This window comes from Neofelis nebulosa, chromosome 1, assembly GCF_028018385.1.
Source record: "Neofelis nebulosa isolate mNeoNeb1 chromosome 1, mNeoNeb1.pri, whole genome shotgun sequence".
NCBI classification, from domain to species: domain Eukaryota; kingdom Metazoa; phylum Chordata; class Mammalia; order Carnivora; family Felidae; genus Neofelis; species Neofelis nebulosa.
In genome coordinates, this window is record NC_080782.1 from 45,181,627 (window position 1) to 45,199,282 (window position 17,656).

The 17,656-nt window shown below is 40.4% G+C and overlaps 1 pseudogene; it reads right to left on the bottom strand.

The window, feature by feature from the left end:
• Positions 1-1,231: 1,231 nt before the first annotated feature.
• On the bottom strand, positions 1,232-1,539 carry LOC131515811 (large ribosomal subunit protein eL42-like; annotated as a pseudogene).
• Between the last annotated feature and the right edge of the window lie 16,117 nt (positions 1,540-17,656).

Consider the following 17,656-nt stretch of genomic DNA (forward strand, 5'->3'; position numbering starts at 1 on the left):
CTTATATATTTATTATTGTTTCCCTATTCTTTCCTGATTGTTTTTAGTCTAATCAAATAGTTTTAGTAGTCCATTTTATTGGATTTTTAGCTATATGTTTCAGCTCTGTTTTTGATGGTTCCCTAGAGGTAACAATATGCATTTTTAATCTATTACAGTGCACTTGGAGTTAGTTCTATCTTACAAATCCATGTAAAACTTGCAACACCTTTGGCCTATTTGACCATTCATCCATGGGGATGTTGACCCTATATGTTACACCTATGTATGCACTATGATACACACCTATGAAACAGCACAATATGTAGTGTTGAAAGTTAAAATTATTCATGTAAGCAGTCACATGTCTTTTATTTATTTTATTTTTTTAAGTTTGTTTTTGAGAGAGAGCGTGCACGTGGGTATATGTCACAGAAGGAGAGAGATTGAATCTCAAGCAGGCTCCACACTGTCAGCAGAGAAACTGACACAGGGCTGGAACCCATCAACCATGTGATCATGACCTGAGCCAAATCAAAAGCTGGATGCTCGACTGATTGAGCCACCCAGGTGCCTCCACACGTCTTTTAAATAAAAGAAAAATATACAGACTTTTTAATATTAAAACATACATTTATGATTTCTGGTGATCTGCATTAGTTTCTATAATGCTAAGTTTTAATCTATCATCATTTTCCCTACATTTGAACAATAGGATTTACTATTCCTTGAAGGGCAGATCTTCTGTAATAAATTCTTATAGTTCCAATTTATCTGAAATATCTTTATTTTGACAGTGATTTTTACTGGGCATAGGATTCCGGGTAAAATAAGTTTTCTTTTAACAGTTTAAACTTTGTTCCCTTGTCTTCTAGCCTCCTTTTGTGGCGATACCAGCTATAATTCTTATGATAGGGACTATAATGTCCCCTGTATGTAAGTTATCTTTTTCCTCTGGCTACTTTCAGGATATCTGCTTACTTTGGTTTTCAGAAGCTGGATTATAATAAGTATAGGTTGGTTTTCTTTGTAATTATCCTAACTGGGATGTGATGAATTTCTTGGATCTGCAAATTTGTGTTTTTCCCAACTTTGGGAAATATTTGACCAGTTTTCCCCTCATTTTTTTTCTGTCATGTTTTTCTTTTCCCTACTCTAGAACTCTCCTCCCCACACCCCTCCCCATGTATATATGGTAAACTAAATATATGTAAACTAAAAATTTTATTGTCTTCATAATAAAAGATAAGGCTTAGTCTTGGGTCATTTGGCCCTTCATTTTCTTTTCTCCTCCCAGCTCAAATGCTTGAATCTTTGAATAGCCAACATTCTCTGAGATCTACAGGTGGCTCAACATATTCAAACCTTAGCACAATCTTCTTTGTAGTTTCTGTCTTTTTCCAGAAAATCACTCTACTTCCTGTCATAATATCACTTTCCCTAGGCATACAGAGAATTCTTGGACTTCTTATATGTGTCATTTTGTGGGATTGGTGCTTGCCATCCTTCTTAACAGAAAGACCAGTAGGTTTTAGGAATGTTCACAATATTTGCAGGCATGTTATTAGGAAGGATGCCCTTACATGCATTTTACACCATTTGATATTGTCCCACGAGCCTCTAAGTTTATGTTATTGTTTAATCTTGATTCTCTTTAATCTTTTTTACAAATGTTTATTTATTTCTTTATTTTTATTTTGAGAGAGCACAAGCAGGGGAGGGGCAGAAAGAGAGGAGAGAGATAATAATTCCAAGTAGACTCTGCACTGTCAGTGTGGAGTCTAACACAGGGCTCGAACTCACAAACCCTGAGATCATGACCTGAGCCAAAATCAAGAATTGGATGTTTAGCAGACTGAGCCACCCAGGATCCCCTCCAGTTTGCTTTTTCAGACCTTTCAAGTAAAACATCAAGTAAAAATATCATTTCAGATATTTTGCTCTTCAGGTTTAGAATTTTCGTTTTATTCTTATAAGAATAAGTTTAAGTTTACATTTTTCTGCCTAATTTCCCTGTCTCTTTATTGGGGCATATTTTCCTTTACATTTGAAAATCTAGATTTACTAAGTCCTTTCAAGCCTTGTCTGCTAATTCCAGCTTGATGTGGTTTGAAGTGTTGGGGTTCAGAGCCCAAGGCCAAGAAAGAATTCTCGAGACATCTTGGGTGCAAAACTGTAGTTTTATTGAAGCCCAGGAACAGGACCCACCTGGAATTGTGAGGAATGACTGTATACTTGGGAATGGGGGAAGGTAAAGTCGTGGGGAAGTTTTAAAAGGGATTTTCATATGCTAAAGAAGACTCACTTGATATGGGCCTAGCTATTGTCAAGCTAAGGTTATTTTTTCCCTCTAGCAAAGCATTGACAATAAGACAGTAGGGAGTTCTGGAGAAATGTTTATACTCTGCCTGCCACAACTATCTGTCAATGGGCTGTAGGTTATAAGGAAATTTAATTTTATTTACCATTTCCTTCTGTCTTTGTTTCCCACATCACAATATCTTGAACATTTTAGGTTCAGGAGCTATTGACTTCTTTTTCTTGTCAGTATGGATTACATTTTCCTGTCTCTTTGAGTCTAATTTTACTGTGGTAGAGCCTCTCCCTAAGGAATGTGGTGAAAACCTCAAGACCTGGGAAGGCAGCCTGGTTATGTGTGAGTGCACAACATTCCTCAGGACTCTGTAACATAGACAACCCATTCAGACTATATGTTACCATATACGGGAGACAAAGAAGCAAAACTTGTACAAAGGCAGCCCTCCCCTCTCCCTGCTGTGCTCAGGGCTCAGCTTCTTGGGGTCTTAGCCTGCTGAGCCTGCGCTGGTATGAATAAAGCTGCTTCCTGGGAAGAACAGCCTTGTTGTCCAATTCTCTGTGACTCACCACTACATCATACTACATGTCCCTAACGAAACATTATAGGGACTCTGATTCTCTTTTCCCCTAAAGAGTGTTCATTTTTGTTGTAGTAGGCAGTGCACTTAAGCACCAGTCTCCCTTGCAGGGGGTAGAGGTTGAGATCCGTGTTGAATTCCTTTTAGTTTTGTAGCTGTTGTTTTATACTGTAAATCTTGGCATATCCCAGGTACTTACTCATGGAGGAACCAAGGATTTGAGTGGTATTCATATACAGATTTAGGGGCTTCCCTCTATCCTGCCTTTCCTAGATTTTCCTTTCATTTTCTAGCTGCTGTGGCACCTCTCTAAACTCCATCCTCTGACTTCTCAATTCATTATGACTATGACTTCTTGCATGAATTCTCTCCACCCAATTCCCTGAAGATTAGGGAATGCCCACAGTTGCAGAGTTTAATAAATGTGTACCTTTTCCATGCAAGTTCGTTCTTTCAAGGGCCAACTTTCTTCTAATTCCTTCCCACATTTTTTTGTTTTTTGAGAGAGAGAGAGAGAGAGAGAGAGAGAACACACACTCACATGAGGGGGAGAGGGGCAGAGGGAGAAAGGGAAAGGGAGAGAGGGAGGCAGGGAGAGGGAAGGAGGGAGAGGGAGAGAGAATCTTAAGAGGCTCCACACCCATTGCAGGGCTTGACATAGGGCTTGATCCCATGACCCTGGGATCATGACCTGAGTGGAAATCAAGATTTTTACACAACTGATTGAGCCACCCAGGCATTCCCCTTCCTGCTTTTGATTGCTCTCTAGACTTTCTTAAAAAAAAATATGTTTGTTTTTTTTCTGTTTTGCCAGTGTAAAAATGTAAGCTCAACTGCATTATAGGAAGTAGAACTAAAGTAAGTAGATATTTCTAGATTGCTAGATCAGTACTGTTCAATAGAAAAATAAACTATATACATAATAAAAATTTTCTAGTAGTTACATTAAAGTAAAAAATAGGGAAACACTATTATGATACATTTTATTTAACACAACATTACAAAAACATTACTGTTTCAGCAAATAACCACCATAAAATGATTAGTAAAATATTTCCCATTATTTTTAAGTCTTTGGAATCTGGTGTATTAGACTTTACAGTTCTATTTGGATGCTGAATTTTTGACAGTTAAAGAGGAATGTAGTATTACTGAAATCATAAAGTTATGCTTAATGGAAAAGTATCTTATATTGCTTCAGTTTCAAAATTTAAATAAATAAAAATAAAGTAACGCTAATAATCAAATTTCTAAGTTTTACCAGCCACATGTTAAGTGCCTAGTAGCTGCATGTGGCTGATGGCTACCATACTGAACAGCATATATAGGTCGATAAGGGAGCATATGGTAAGCTGACAGGCCAACCTCCCCTTCCCCACCCCTACCCCGGGATATGTGTGATATTCCTCAGGCACTCCTGGCTGCCCAAGAACAAAGGAAAGGGGTGAACAAATGGTTAACTGATAGAGATCATAGTTCTGCAGGACACTGGTCCCCATCACCCCTCCATAGTGCTGGGGAAACAAAGGCAGAAGGGAATGGCAGCTAGAACTAAATTTCCTTATAACCTGCAGCCCATTGACAAATACTTGAGGCTGGCAGAGTAAGACGTTTTTCTAGAACTCCCCCACTGTCTTAATGCTTTGCTAGAGGGAAACCACTTTAGCTTAAAGATAGCTAGGTGTCTCCACTACCTTGGGAGTCTTCTTTAGCATATGAAAATCCCACTGGAAACTTCCCCTGGACTTTACCTTCCCCAAGCCTATAGTATATAACCCAGTCTCTCCTCATGGTCCAGGGGCAGCATCTTTCCTGCCCGTGGGTCCTGTCCCCGTGCTTCAATAAAATCACCTTTTTGCACCAAAGACGTCTTCAAGAATTCTTTCTTGGTCATCGGTTCCAGACCCCACAAACCCCACTGTCACACCCCCTCTCCAAAAAAAAACCTCATCATAGGTCTAGCTAATAATAAAGGATTTCTGTATTTTCACTACGGGAAGTGGCCTGGTAAGGTAGAAGTACAATTTTATATGAATTTAAAATAATTCATATACAATTATCCCTATTTTGGAAAAATAAAAAAAAATAGACTTTGTCAGTAATTAGAGGTATGAAAAGAAAAATTCCTAAACTTTTTCCAAAAGGAGTTTGGTAATAGGAAAGCCAAATTGGTTTGCATAAAGCACATCGTTTATGTGCAGACTTTGTCAACAAATTACTATTTTTTAATAGAACACATTGTTCATTCTTCTATGAATGTATCCTTCTGGGATTCATATTTAATAATACCCTGGCTATAAAAATCTGCTACTTTTAAAGCATTCCTTTTTGTTGGCTAAGTAATTATAATAATGATGTTGATTATTTAAAAAGTAGTCTTTTGGTATTATTGTTATAATTGCCTTGATTCCCAAGGCATAAGTATGTCTAAATTGGCTTATGTAAAATTCCAGCTGTGTAAACTAGCATAAAAATCTCATAAATGGTGATTGACTTGGTAGAAAATACATCTACAAATGGAGTGTTCTTAGTACCCTATTTGGGGGTGGTGGTGCAGTGAGAGCCTATGTTATAATTCTAATGACTCGTCAAATTGCTCATAGGTTTTATTACCATATCTAGTTGATTCCACCTGTGCTGAATTCCATCAGTGTCCAAATAAAATGAAGAATTGACTTAATACCGCCAAATCAAAGCCCTAACATTTCAGGATTATAATGCAGGAAACTTGGAATATGACTAAGAACCGGTCGTTTTGCACCATCTGAATTTGGGCCCAATGGTCATACACATGCAATAAATATGGCTAAACTACATAAAGGCAGATGTAGAAGAAAAGGGGGATGGTAAGAATAGTGATGCTACCTCTTTTGATCTACTGGTCAAAGAGGGATCAGGCAATTAGAGAAGAGGGTCAGAAGGCTTCATCATTGTAGCAGCTCCGTTGAACTTTGGGCATGTGGAATCCTTTATCTGAAAGTTTCTTGAGCACTTGTTACATACTATGAAAGGACTACCTTCTGGGAATACTGTCCAATAGGATAATCATAGTCCCTACCCTTAAACAGGTAAGAATTCAGTGGATAAATTGGTATTCAAAGTGCTAAGAATTTTACAATCATTGCCTCATTTGTCATTAAAAACAAAACAAAAACAATTGGGTGGACCTTTTTAGGGAAAGAAAGTGAGACCTAGAAAATGACTTCAAGATCAACAAAAATGGGTTGGACAGGGCTTGGATTTAAACTCATCACATATTCTTAACCACCATCCATATTACCCAATAGAGACAAATCATCTCTGCACTGGCATCTTTTGGTTCTTTGTGAACAAGCTCCTAGGATATATCTCTTTTGAAATTTAAAGGTCCTGATGTCCCTACTCATGGCTATACTGCTCATGTGAGAGGGGATTATGTCTATCTGCTCACAAAACTTTATTATTTATGTGAAGTGACTGTGATATATCCTGGATTCCCCAGGTTATTGTTGTAGATCCTATATGCTGGGCTTCTGTAGTTTTTGAACTTGTAGGAGTGATCTAGACTTCTAAGAAGTGGCTCATTTTATTTTTTTGAATTAAAATAGGTTTCTGAACATGGAAAGACACTTAGATTCCCTAACCTCCTTGTATTTTAGACTTGGATACCAATTCTAAAGCTGTGGAAACTTGTTCAAGATCTGAAAGTTCATGTCAGTCAGTCATTAGACCCAAACGTAGTTCTCTTGATGCTCCAATATCGTTTCATATGTAATGTTATGCCCAGAATTCGTGATCCCCAAAGACCACTAGGGAGCCAAGTCTGATGCAAGAGCAAAGAGCCTTTATTCAAGCTAGCTCAAGCTCAATCCCCTACCTGCACCGACGCAGTGGTGAGATGCTGGAGAGAGAGTGGGTTTCAAAAGCACAAAGGTTTTATAGGGATCTAGGGGTGGTTGGCGGGGTAATGGTCGTGGCCTTAGCCGATTGAGTCAGAGTCCTTTGCACAGGTCGCCGGGCATGGTTTGAATGGGAAGTTGGAAGGGTGAGTGGGAAGTTACTCAAGGGGAGGAGGCGTGGTCTGAGGTTTGAGCGGGAGTCTCTTTCTGCGGCCATGTTGGGGACATAGTCACTCAAGATGGAGGATACAGAACAAGATGGAGTCAGCCGGCCTAGGTCTGCTCTTTCAGTATCACAGAAAACACTTGCCTTTTAGAATTACTTTCTCCAAAGTTTGGACCAAATAGGATTCTAAATTAGAAAACAGTCTTGGAACAACCTCTGGGGTGTATAATTCTTCCATACAACAAAGATGCTCAAGGTTTCTGAGCAGTCCTATGGGTGTGGGCTTGGAGGTGGGAGTGAGTGAGGGTCACTCAACTTAATTGTCACTGAAACATGGGTATTCACAAAGGGAGGAATGATTTGCTTACTTTGTTAGCCAGGCTTTTTCATGAAGCATTCTACATGCTGAAAGGGAAATAAATATTTTACAATCACAGATTCATAGGATTGTTGATCAGGACCAACCTTTCCCCATCTAATGATTAAACCCTACTTTATTATTTATTTATTTATTTTTCACTTTTTAATGTTTGTTTATTTTTGAGAGAGAGAGAGAATATGAACAGGGGAGGGGCAGAGAGAGAGGGAGTCACAGAATTTGAAGCAGGCTCCAGGCTCTGAGCTGTCAGCACAGAACCCAACACACTGCTTGAACTCACGAACAGTGAGATCATGACCTGACCTGAAGTCGGATGCTTAACCGACTGAGCCACCCACGCACCCCTAAACCCTACTTTAATATCCCCAGCAAACAGGATGACCTACCATCTCCACTGGAAAGTGTTCTATGTGTATTTTCTCTTTTGTTATTTACAACTCCGTTAGATAAAATCAACCCCATTTTAAAAATGATGGCTTGGTTCATATATTAAGAAATAACATTTGCTTATTGTCAGAGCAAGATTTAGGACTCAGCTAAGTAAGAATCCTGCACTTGTATTCCCCATTCTTTCACATGAAAGTTTGCTTGCATACCTCCAGTGACAGAGGACTCCTTGGTACCTAGTGCATTCCTGCAGATCTTTGGGTTGTTGTGATTATGAGAAGGCTTATCCTTTAATGAGGCTGAAATTTGTTCTATTGGGATTCTGCAAATTAATCACACTTTATTTGATATAGTAGGGCACAAGTGCGGTTATTTTCTCATGTGATGATTCTTAAAGAACATGAAGAGAACTCCTTCTGGTACCTCTTTTTCTTTTCTTAAAGTTATACATTCCCATGTCTTTCTAATGGTCTCTTCTGGGACATGATTTCTAGCTACATTGCTTTCCAGTTCCTCTCCTCTGAACTTATTTTACTTCAAATGAGCCTTGGAATGAGGCTCCTGATTGACTAAAATCGGGGCCAGGTGGAGTTGATTGGGTAGGGGGCAAAGAGATCATCCAATACAGTCACTTCGGTAATATGGAAGGTTTCTTCTGTTGCACATAAACGTTCAGAGGTGAGTGGTCTGAGGTTAGCAGCTTTGCTCAATGATCTTCAACCCAGGCATCCAGGGTTTGAATAATCTTCCTTTCCCAGCCAGCAGTATGGGGGACAAAGAACATGCAAAGACAGCAGCTCCGTCTTTAAGGACATGGTTGGAGGTTTTGCACTGCTTCCAAACTTGTTTGGGTAGCTACAACTGGCTGTTAGGGAGAGGGGAAATACCACCTCAACCCTGGCAGCCATATTCCTGGGTAAAACTCGAGAGTCTGTTACTAAAAGAGAAAATGAACATTGGAGGCAATTACAGATTCTGCCACCTAAAGTAAGGTGTAAATAAAAAAGAAAGGGTGAGGGGATGTATCTTGTTGATCAGAGCTTGGAAATAGGCATCAGGAAGTTTCAGTAATTCTGTTTACCTGACCTTTAGCCAGTCACAACTTACTAACTTTACCTTTAATTCTAAAAGAATGTTCATTGCATTCTTTTTTTTCTATTTCACAAAGATATTGTGCTGTAGTCATAAAAGTGATATTATTGAATTAAAAGAATTTACAGTGGAATTGTAGCCAACGTGATTATTTCTTAAGTGATGTGTTTGGATGAACAGATCATTAGGACCCAGAGAGGTAGAATCACAGAAGATAGAAGATTCTCCAATTCAGGAAACAATAGTGAGGTTATTGAGAAAAACGTTTCTATATGTTAAGTCTCTTCAGCAATTCTTGTTGTTGAGGAGGTTTTATGCAACTTCTAGGAAAGAGAAACAGTTTGGAGTTAAAATCTTTATTTTATATAGTTCAGCAGATTTGATGTGGTTATTTCCCCCCACCCCCACTGAGATTTTTGAAGATACAAGCTGGTTCTGATAATTCTTCAATAGAGATATCATTGATACGGTAATTGGTTCTGAGCTTTTAGAGGTTGCATGGTAAGTAAACCATAAGCTCTGCCAAACCCTGGGCATTTTTCTTAAGGTTTAATATTGTAACTTGTACTCACAGCCTAGAGCATGTGACTAGAGGGGGAGAAAATGCGGCTTCCACAGGAGGGATTCAGGATCAAAAAATGCATACCCGCTCTCTATCCACCAGGGTTTCTAGAGATGAGGGTATGTGAATGCATGAAAAGGTCCCAGCCTGCCCCTGCCTGGGTTCAAATTTATGACTGCTTTACTTATGCTAGGCATATCTACTCTTTGCCCCATGCTTCTTGATCATTTGACTCTGGTGAGGTGGTCTATAAGAAACTGTTTGAGAAGATTTGGATCCCGTTTCCAAGCCTCATAATCATAGTTGGGGTCTGTTGCAGTGACTGCTAAAATTTGTTTTTCCTTCTTCCTTTCTAACAGACTTTGTTATTGGGAATGCCAATATACCCAACTCAAAGTCTACTTCTTCTGGTGTCTCTACAGGTTGGGGGCGGTGGGAGGGGTGCTCAGTGTGAACAAAAGGCTTAGTGCCTTTTGCATAGTGCCTCCCTGAAGGCTTGTAAGCAGAACTAAGCATATTGAGGTGTATTCTTTAAGTTTTTATTTATTTTGAGAGGGAGAACATGTGCACATGAATGGGGGAGGAGCAGACAGAATCCCAAACAGGCTCTGCACTGTCAGCGCAGAGCCCATTGTGGGACAAGAACCCACGAACCATGAGATCATGACCTGAGCCGAAGTCAAGAGTTGGATGCTCAACTGACTAAGCCACTCAGCTGCCCCATGTGAGGTGTATTCTTAATCATTTATTCCTTCCTCCTTTCTTCATCCTGAAATGTGGATGTGATGGCAACATGGTAGCAGCAGCTATGAACTAAGAATGAGCAGTGGAAAGGACAAGAAGAGCTTGGGTTTCTGATGCCTTGTACCTACCATACCAGCCTGAGTGTGCCTAGTCCCTGGTTTCTTCCACATGAGAGTCAAACAAGACCCACAGCTAGTTTTTATCCTGTGTTAGGATGAGCTGTGTAGAAACAGCCTCAGGCAGGGATTCAGGGACAAACATGAGAGAGGGATATATGATAAGGAAAGGGGAAGAAGGAGAGCGAGAATGTGGTCTTGGGCAAAGTCTAATCATGGTCTCATCTATAGGGACCTGGGAGATCTCTGGAACATAAGTTATCCTGCAGAGCTGTCCCACTCTGAGGCAAAAAGGCTTGCCTCTTAGAGGACATAAAAGGTAGCCATTGGCTGTGGACTACCCCCAGATGGGGGTATGTGCATAGTTTTCTGGGTAAGACTCCTTTTGTCAACTGAGAAGAGTTCTCCAGAGAAGGGTGACAGAGTGAGCAATCAGCCAATGCCTCATAGTCTGGGATCTGTGTGTGCCAGCCCGGTAAATTGATCTAGACAGGGCATTGCATTGTCTCTTAACAGCCAACCTCCTGCATTGTTCACAGCCATGTCTCACATTACGTAAATTCTATCCAGCCAGATTCTCCAGGATTCTGGGTTCAAGATTCCTGGGGAAATTTTCAGGAGGACAATGAGTGGAATAACTCCAGAGCTGCTCCTGAGGCTATGACTGATATTCCTTATTTCCCTTCTCTACGATTTCAGTCTAGAGGATTCTTCCTCACCGCCAGGACTTCTGAGGTTTAGATGGCTTGCCTTAGCATGATTCATACGCTCTCCCTAAGAGACTCCTTGTTATCATGCCCTTGTCAGGCCATGATTGCTTTACTTTCCATTTGAAGTGGGCATGGGAGTAACAAAGATGACCCAGCAGATAATCTACATATCAAATGTATGCCTTTCTGCCTCTTGGTGATAGCAGTCCTTCCTCATAACTGTCAGGGCTAATTGACAAGTATGAAAACTCTGTTCTGAGGCTGCTGGTGTATTGACACAGGATATTAAACAAGTGACACATTAGCTTTAAATTTAGTGGTTCTTTTACTGTGTCTGCTGCCAGAAGCACCCCCCCCCCCCCCCCGCCGCCAGGAACCAGCACCACTAGAATCACAGAACCTAAAGTTGTGGATGTAGGGAGCACATGTTCTCCAGCTGGTCACTGAGGGTGATGGTGAGAAGCTTATTGCTTCTTTCACTCCTTAGTTTCTAGAATGCTCATTGCATACTTTTTTTTTTTTTCCATTTGAAAGAAACACTGTGATTCAGAATAATGATATAAAAGTACTTTCTCACCGGCTGAACAGAATGGTGTTTTAATGTTAATTTAGCCAATGTTGTTATTCCTTACGTGATCAGTTTGAAAGAAACCTATGTAAAGTGTCTGTTGGTTTAAGACTGGAGTGAATCTTGAAAGATGGCCCACCACCCTCACAGGTGTCATCTCTAAGTGGCACATCAGCTCTGTGTTTAATAAGCCATTTCATCATTCTACTGGAGAGCAGCTTTTGCAAGTATGTGGTTGCATTCGTGGAACCCAGGGCCATAAACTACACGACCTTCCTAATAAATATGGGGAAGAATTCATTCACCACTTACCACATATACAAGGCTGTGCTTATATGTTTTAGTAAAGATCCTACATTCAGCACAGAAGCCCCAGTTGGGGCTTCTTGGTTAAATTTGCTGTTGGGGCACCTGGGTGGCTCAGTTGGTTAGATGACCGACGTTGGCTCAGGTCATGATCTCGCAGTCTGTGAGTTCGAGCCCCATGTTGGGCTCTGTGCTGACAGCTCAGAGCCTAGAGCCTACTTCAGATTCTGTGTCTCCCCCTCTCTCTACCCCTCCCCTGCTCACACTCTGTGTCTCTCTTTTTCAATAATAAATAAATGTTTAAAAAGGTTAAAAAAAATAAATTTGCTGTTTAATCCACTGTTTTTCCACAGTCCATCCGTTTCTTCTGAGCTGCTGAACTGCTTATTTACATGAGATGATGATATGAACTATAATTCCTGCATCCTTTTTGTCTTTGCGGGTGGCCCTCATCTCTGCTACTTCACCTATGTATAGTACTGGTTTTTATTTACCATCTTAGGCAGGCATGGAGAGTAGATCTTTTGGCTGCTACTTGGTCTTTCCTATTGTGATAGTTCTTACCCTGTAGGTAAAAAAATCAATGTGAAGCTTCTACCAACTTCTGGTTATATCCATTCTAATGATACATTTGGGATCTGGGGAAAGGATCACCAGTTGTTTTGCAGACCCGGGGGGGGAGGCCCTTTGAAAGAGACCTGGTCTAGAACTCCATAGAACCATACTGGCAACTTTGAGTCTTTGGATATCACCATTAATTACCTTGGACCCTATATCCACAGCCCTTGAAAGAACTGGATAGTCTGTCTTTCCCAGCATGCTATCACCCAGGAAAATGGCTACGGGTCTTTCTGGGGAGGGACTGGTGGAAATCACTTGCCATGGTGCTTCATGGTCTGTTGATCCTAGGGACCTGGCCTCTTCTTCAGTTAGTGGGTCGTGGGCCTGAGAAAGCATCGGTCTGGAAACTGGGGTGCCCAATTATATTGCTCCCAAGAACACCATGTGTTATTAGCCATTTCCATAAAACCCTGAGGGTCAGGCGATGCCCCACCTTGTGGCTGCCAGTTTTAGCTTGAGGCTGATTACTGTCATTATGCCCACACTGTTTTTGCTGCCTCAGTGCTGCCACCTGGCAATGATAGCCTGGTATTCTACCATCTCCCGTTGTTACTAGAAAGCCCAGTTCTGCCCCAGTATTTCCTCCTGTCAGTGTCACCGTACAGAAGTCAATCATCAGTGAGCAATGGGTGATAAATCATTGTTAAATCTTGTTAGTATTTCCCCATACCAAGACATCCTCTTACCTGACTTTATAGTCTACCCCTCCCACCCTGATCTAGCCCTAGGTTCACTCCCAAGGCATAGTGTCTAGATACCTGCAGGATATGTAGACCAGCTTTATAGCTCCATTGACTTAGAATGCCTCTTCTCTTTTAGCACATCCACAACTTTGCCAGTTGTATCAAAATAAGATGTAACTTTAGTTTTTGGTCTGGTGCCCAGAAAGTGGGTGAGAACAGATTCTGAAAAAGGCCAGAATTGTCTTACAAGGCACCTGCCTCATTTAGGATTTCTTCAAAATCATCTAGCAAGGGAATACTTGCTATTTCTGCAAGCCCAGAGAGTACAGGGTTAACTGGTGGTTCAAAGTATTGAAGAACATCTATGTAAATCTCCCTACCCCAAGTGGAGATAGCTTTCCTTATCAGGGACCTAACTTTGGCATAAGAGACCTAAAATAAGAATTCAGTTTTTTTCCCCTGAAATTCTGCCACATTTACAATCAATCCCTGTGTCTAATCTTCAGTTTTGTCTACTTTTCAGCTACAGGGTGTAGGGCTCTTTTTCTAATATGTAATATTATTAAGGCATAGTTTACTTATATAATTCACCCATTTTAGTTCACAACATTTACACAATAAAATGATTTTTAAGTAAATTTATCAACTTGTAAATTCCTATCATCATAAATCAGAACATCATCACCCCAATAAGATCCCACATGTCCACCTACTGTTAGTGGACTTTAAAACATTCTGGGTCTGTTGTGGCACTTTGGAGACCAAATGTCTTTCCACTTGAATGTAATTCTAGAACCAGAATGGGGTGTATGGAACAGTAAAGGAGTCTATGAATAGGACAGGAGTATGTTTTTGACCAAAACAGCCTGCAAATGGGTAATGTGAGAATAATCCAGGTCATTGCTCTCATTGGAGCAACAAAATCCTAGCAGTGATCCGTAAACACAGAGCTGTGCAGCTAGTGGTTCCCAAATTGGGAGAACATCAGAATCGCCAAGAAAATGTATCATGCATGCATAATTTTGGGCCCTGCTGCCAGAGATTGCAAGTCATCAGGTCAGGGGATACAGATTTACATGCTTGGCACAATACATCGATGACTGTCCTAACACACCAGATTTGGGAGCTGTTATTTGGGGTTTGATTTTTTAGTAGTAGTTCTACATTTTTTCTAGGAAACGTATTTGTGGTATTGGATCAGAAAGTATTGGCTATGTATTGTTTCTTAATCCATGGTTACCTGGATAGAAGGAAAACCCAGCACATTGGTTATTTCATACTCTTATGTGTAGAACAGAGATGTCGATCTTTTTTCTGAAATGGAAAAACTGTTGCCTTTGCTCTCAAGGAATTAGGCCTATAACACTTAAGTTTGTTCAATTAATGACCATAAATATAAGACCAGCAAGGGTGAACTGTGAACGTGATGTGACCCAGAGGTAAAGAAGCTGACGTTTGTCGCATATTGGAAACCTAGAATGGGAGTCAGTTGGATTTCCAGAAAAGTTGTCACTTCTATAGAATTTCCACAAATAAGTCCAGACCATCTTGTGTCAGAATCTCACAACTCTGATTAAGTGATAGGATTATTTGGAATGGAAGGGGATATTAGATCATAAAATAGGTCAAGTATTAACTGCTTCTCCCTAGATTTCTGGAAATGAGTCCTGGGTCACTGAAAGGAAATCTAACTCTTTGCAGCCCACATCAGATTTCTTAGCAAATCCTCCTATCTCTACCTTTAAATTATTTCCAGAATTGGACCATTTTGGACTGCATTTCCATTATTTCTTCTGAATTACCACAATAACTTCTAATTGGGCTCTCTCTAACCCTTGCCACCTACTAAACACGCTTATACACAGTCTATTTGCATTACAACAAATTGATTCTGTGAAAATCCAGTCTCTACTAGAAATCTTCCAGTAGCTGTGAATCTCCTTCAGAGTAAAAGCCAATGTCTTTATCGTGACTGCAAGGGCCCCCCCATTACCCTATCTAGCTCACCCTCACTGCTTTTTTCCCTTGCTCATTGTGCTTTAGTCACAGTGGTGAGCACTCTGTTGGTTGAGCATACCGGGCAAGTTCCTGCCTCAAGACAGTGATTCCTGCTGTTTCCTCCATCTGGAGTGCTCTTCCCCAGACTTCTGCATGGCCCACTCTCTCTGTCCTTTCAGATCTTAGCACAGCCATCATTGTCTTACTGAAGCCTACCTCAACCATCCTATTAAAATTTTAATCTTGCCCAGGACACTTCTTAATCCATCTCCATGCTCTATTTTGTATCCTCAGCACCTAACATTATCTATTTATTATGTCTTTACTTATGTATCTTACTGTCTGTCTCCTCAACCAGGGTAAGAGAAGCTCTGTCAAAACAGAATAGTGCCTGGTTCTGGGTGCTCAGTAATTACTGGCATTAGTGGAAAAAGATCTATTCTAGGGGTATTGGGTGGCTAAGTCTGTTGGGTGTTCGACTTCGGCTCAGGTCATGATCTTTCTGTCTGTGGGTTTGAGCCCTGCATTGGGCTCTGTGCTGACAGCTGAGAGCCTGGAGCCTGCTTCAGATTCTCTCTTTCCCTCCCCCTTCCCTCTCCCCTTCTCCAACTCACACTTAGTCTCTCTCTCTCAGAAATAAATAAACATTAAAAAAATCTAAAATTCTTGGCTAACTCTCCATTTTAGCCTAGGAATTTCTTCATTTATGTTGTTACTGTGATGAAGTGTAACTTTGTTCCTTGGAGGTTAAACAGGTTGAGTGGATCATTGAGAAGGTAGAGAACATCGGATATTATAATCAAGCCCATTTGTGTCCTAAACATCTGACTTTAGCAATCAGGATATGAAGGCTTCAGTGGGTCTCGAGTATTACTTAGTCCAGTTTTGTATTTCATAAATAAGGAAAATGAGGCTCAGAGCAAAAAAGAAACTTGCCTGAGGTCACGTGAAGTGAGTGGCACGTGCTTAGCTGCAGTACACTGTTCTGTCAGTTATACCTTTCTAGATCTTTTGTTCACAAGCAAACGTGTTCTGATAACTTTGAGCTGATTTCATCAACAGTGGTTATTCTTGAGAAGAAAAATATTTTGGATTGTAGCAAAACTTTGCTCAGCCTTTCATCCATAATTGTTTCACACCCAGTAAGTGATTGTTAAAATATCCCTGTATATTAACATGTGTACATATTTTTTTACGACATGTAAACATAATAAACTATGTGCAGGTTTGACAGGGTGCCCATGTTCTGGAAACCTGAAGGGCAAAGAGTTGTCATTGTATGTATTCATTTATGTAAGAAGTACTAATTGAATACCACTATGTGCAAGAAATTGTCCTAGACACTGACATTTCAGTGATAAATAACACAGTTGGGGCTTTTGTAGAGGACACAGATGAGAAAGAAAATGATGAGAACAAAAATAATTTCAGATAATAGTGTGTGCTTTGAAGAAAACAAAATAGAGGTACACAGTAGATTACATAGAAAAAGAAATTCTAAGAAAGCTACATCTGAACAGAGGCCTGAAGGAAAAGAACCGATTAGCCACTTAATGATATGGGGATGGAGTGATGTAGACCAACACCAGTAAGAACAGAGGTTGTATGCTGGAATAGGCTTATCATGATCAAGGAAGAAAAGAAAGGACAAATTAATTGTGGCATTGAGAACAAAAGGAAGGAAGGTTGGTAGAAGATGAGGTCAGAAAAGGAGCAGTTTGATCACTGAACCTCAGAGACCTAGTAAAGATCTTGGGAAACCATCATGGGGAGTGGTTTGAATACAGGGAGTAACTGCTCTGATGTAGATTGTGAAAATCCCACAGTGATTAATGAGTAGAGAACATGTTTCAGAGGACAAAAGTAGAGGCAGTTAGATTATAGGGGGTAAAATGAGTCAAGAGAAGATGGTAGCTGGGGGAAAGGATGTTATAGTGGAGATTGGGAGATCCCATCATGTATTTGTAGGTACCACACTAACCACTACTGAAGAAACCAGACCTCCTAAGGTGTCTGGTGCATAGAATTCTTCCTGGTATGACAGATTGGAAATGACAGATAGGTTTGGCCAATCCCATCAAAAGGGGGATATGTTGTTGTGTATCTCGTTCCAAGGCACACACACTTCATGGGTTACTGGTTCAAGAAGATGTTATTTAAAAGGATGCAGGGAGGCTTGTTCTGTAGCCAAATAAGTGTGTGGGAGAGACCCAGTAGATTGTCATTTAGAGATTCATAGGACACACTAACGTACTGAATTCTGAAGGGTCTAGCAATAAAGAAAGACATTTAACTTGGTCTTTCCCGCCCTTCCTAAAATCCTTTGATCAAGAAACCCTGTTTGCTTTGTTGCTTTCCTCCCAGAACACTCACTAGTAAGCTGCAGGGCATGGTTTTGAGTAAGCTCATGGAGTGGAATAGAGACCATTATGCTCTACCGTCCGTGCTGTCTTCGTTTTGTGTGTTTATTGGACACATCACTTTTCCTGCTGGAACTTCCATTTCCTCATGAGTAAACTATAAGGTCAGAATCAATGATCACTAACTTCACTTTCTTTTGAGCAAGTTGT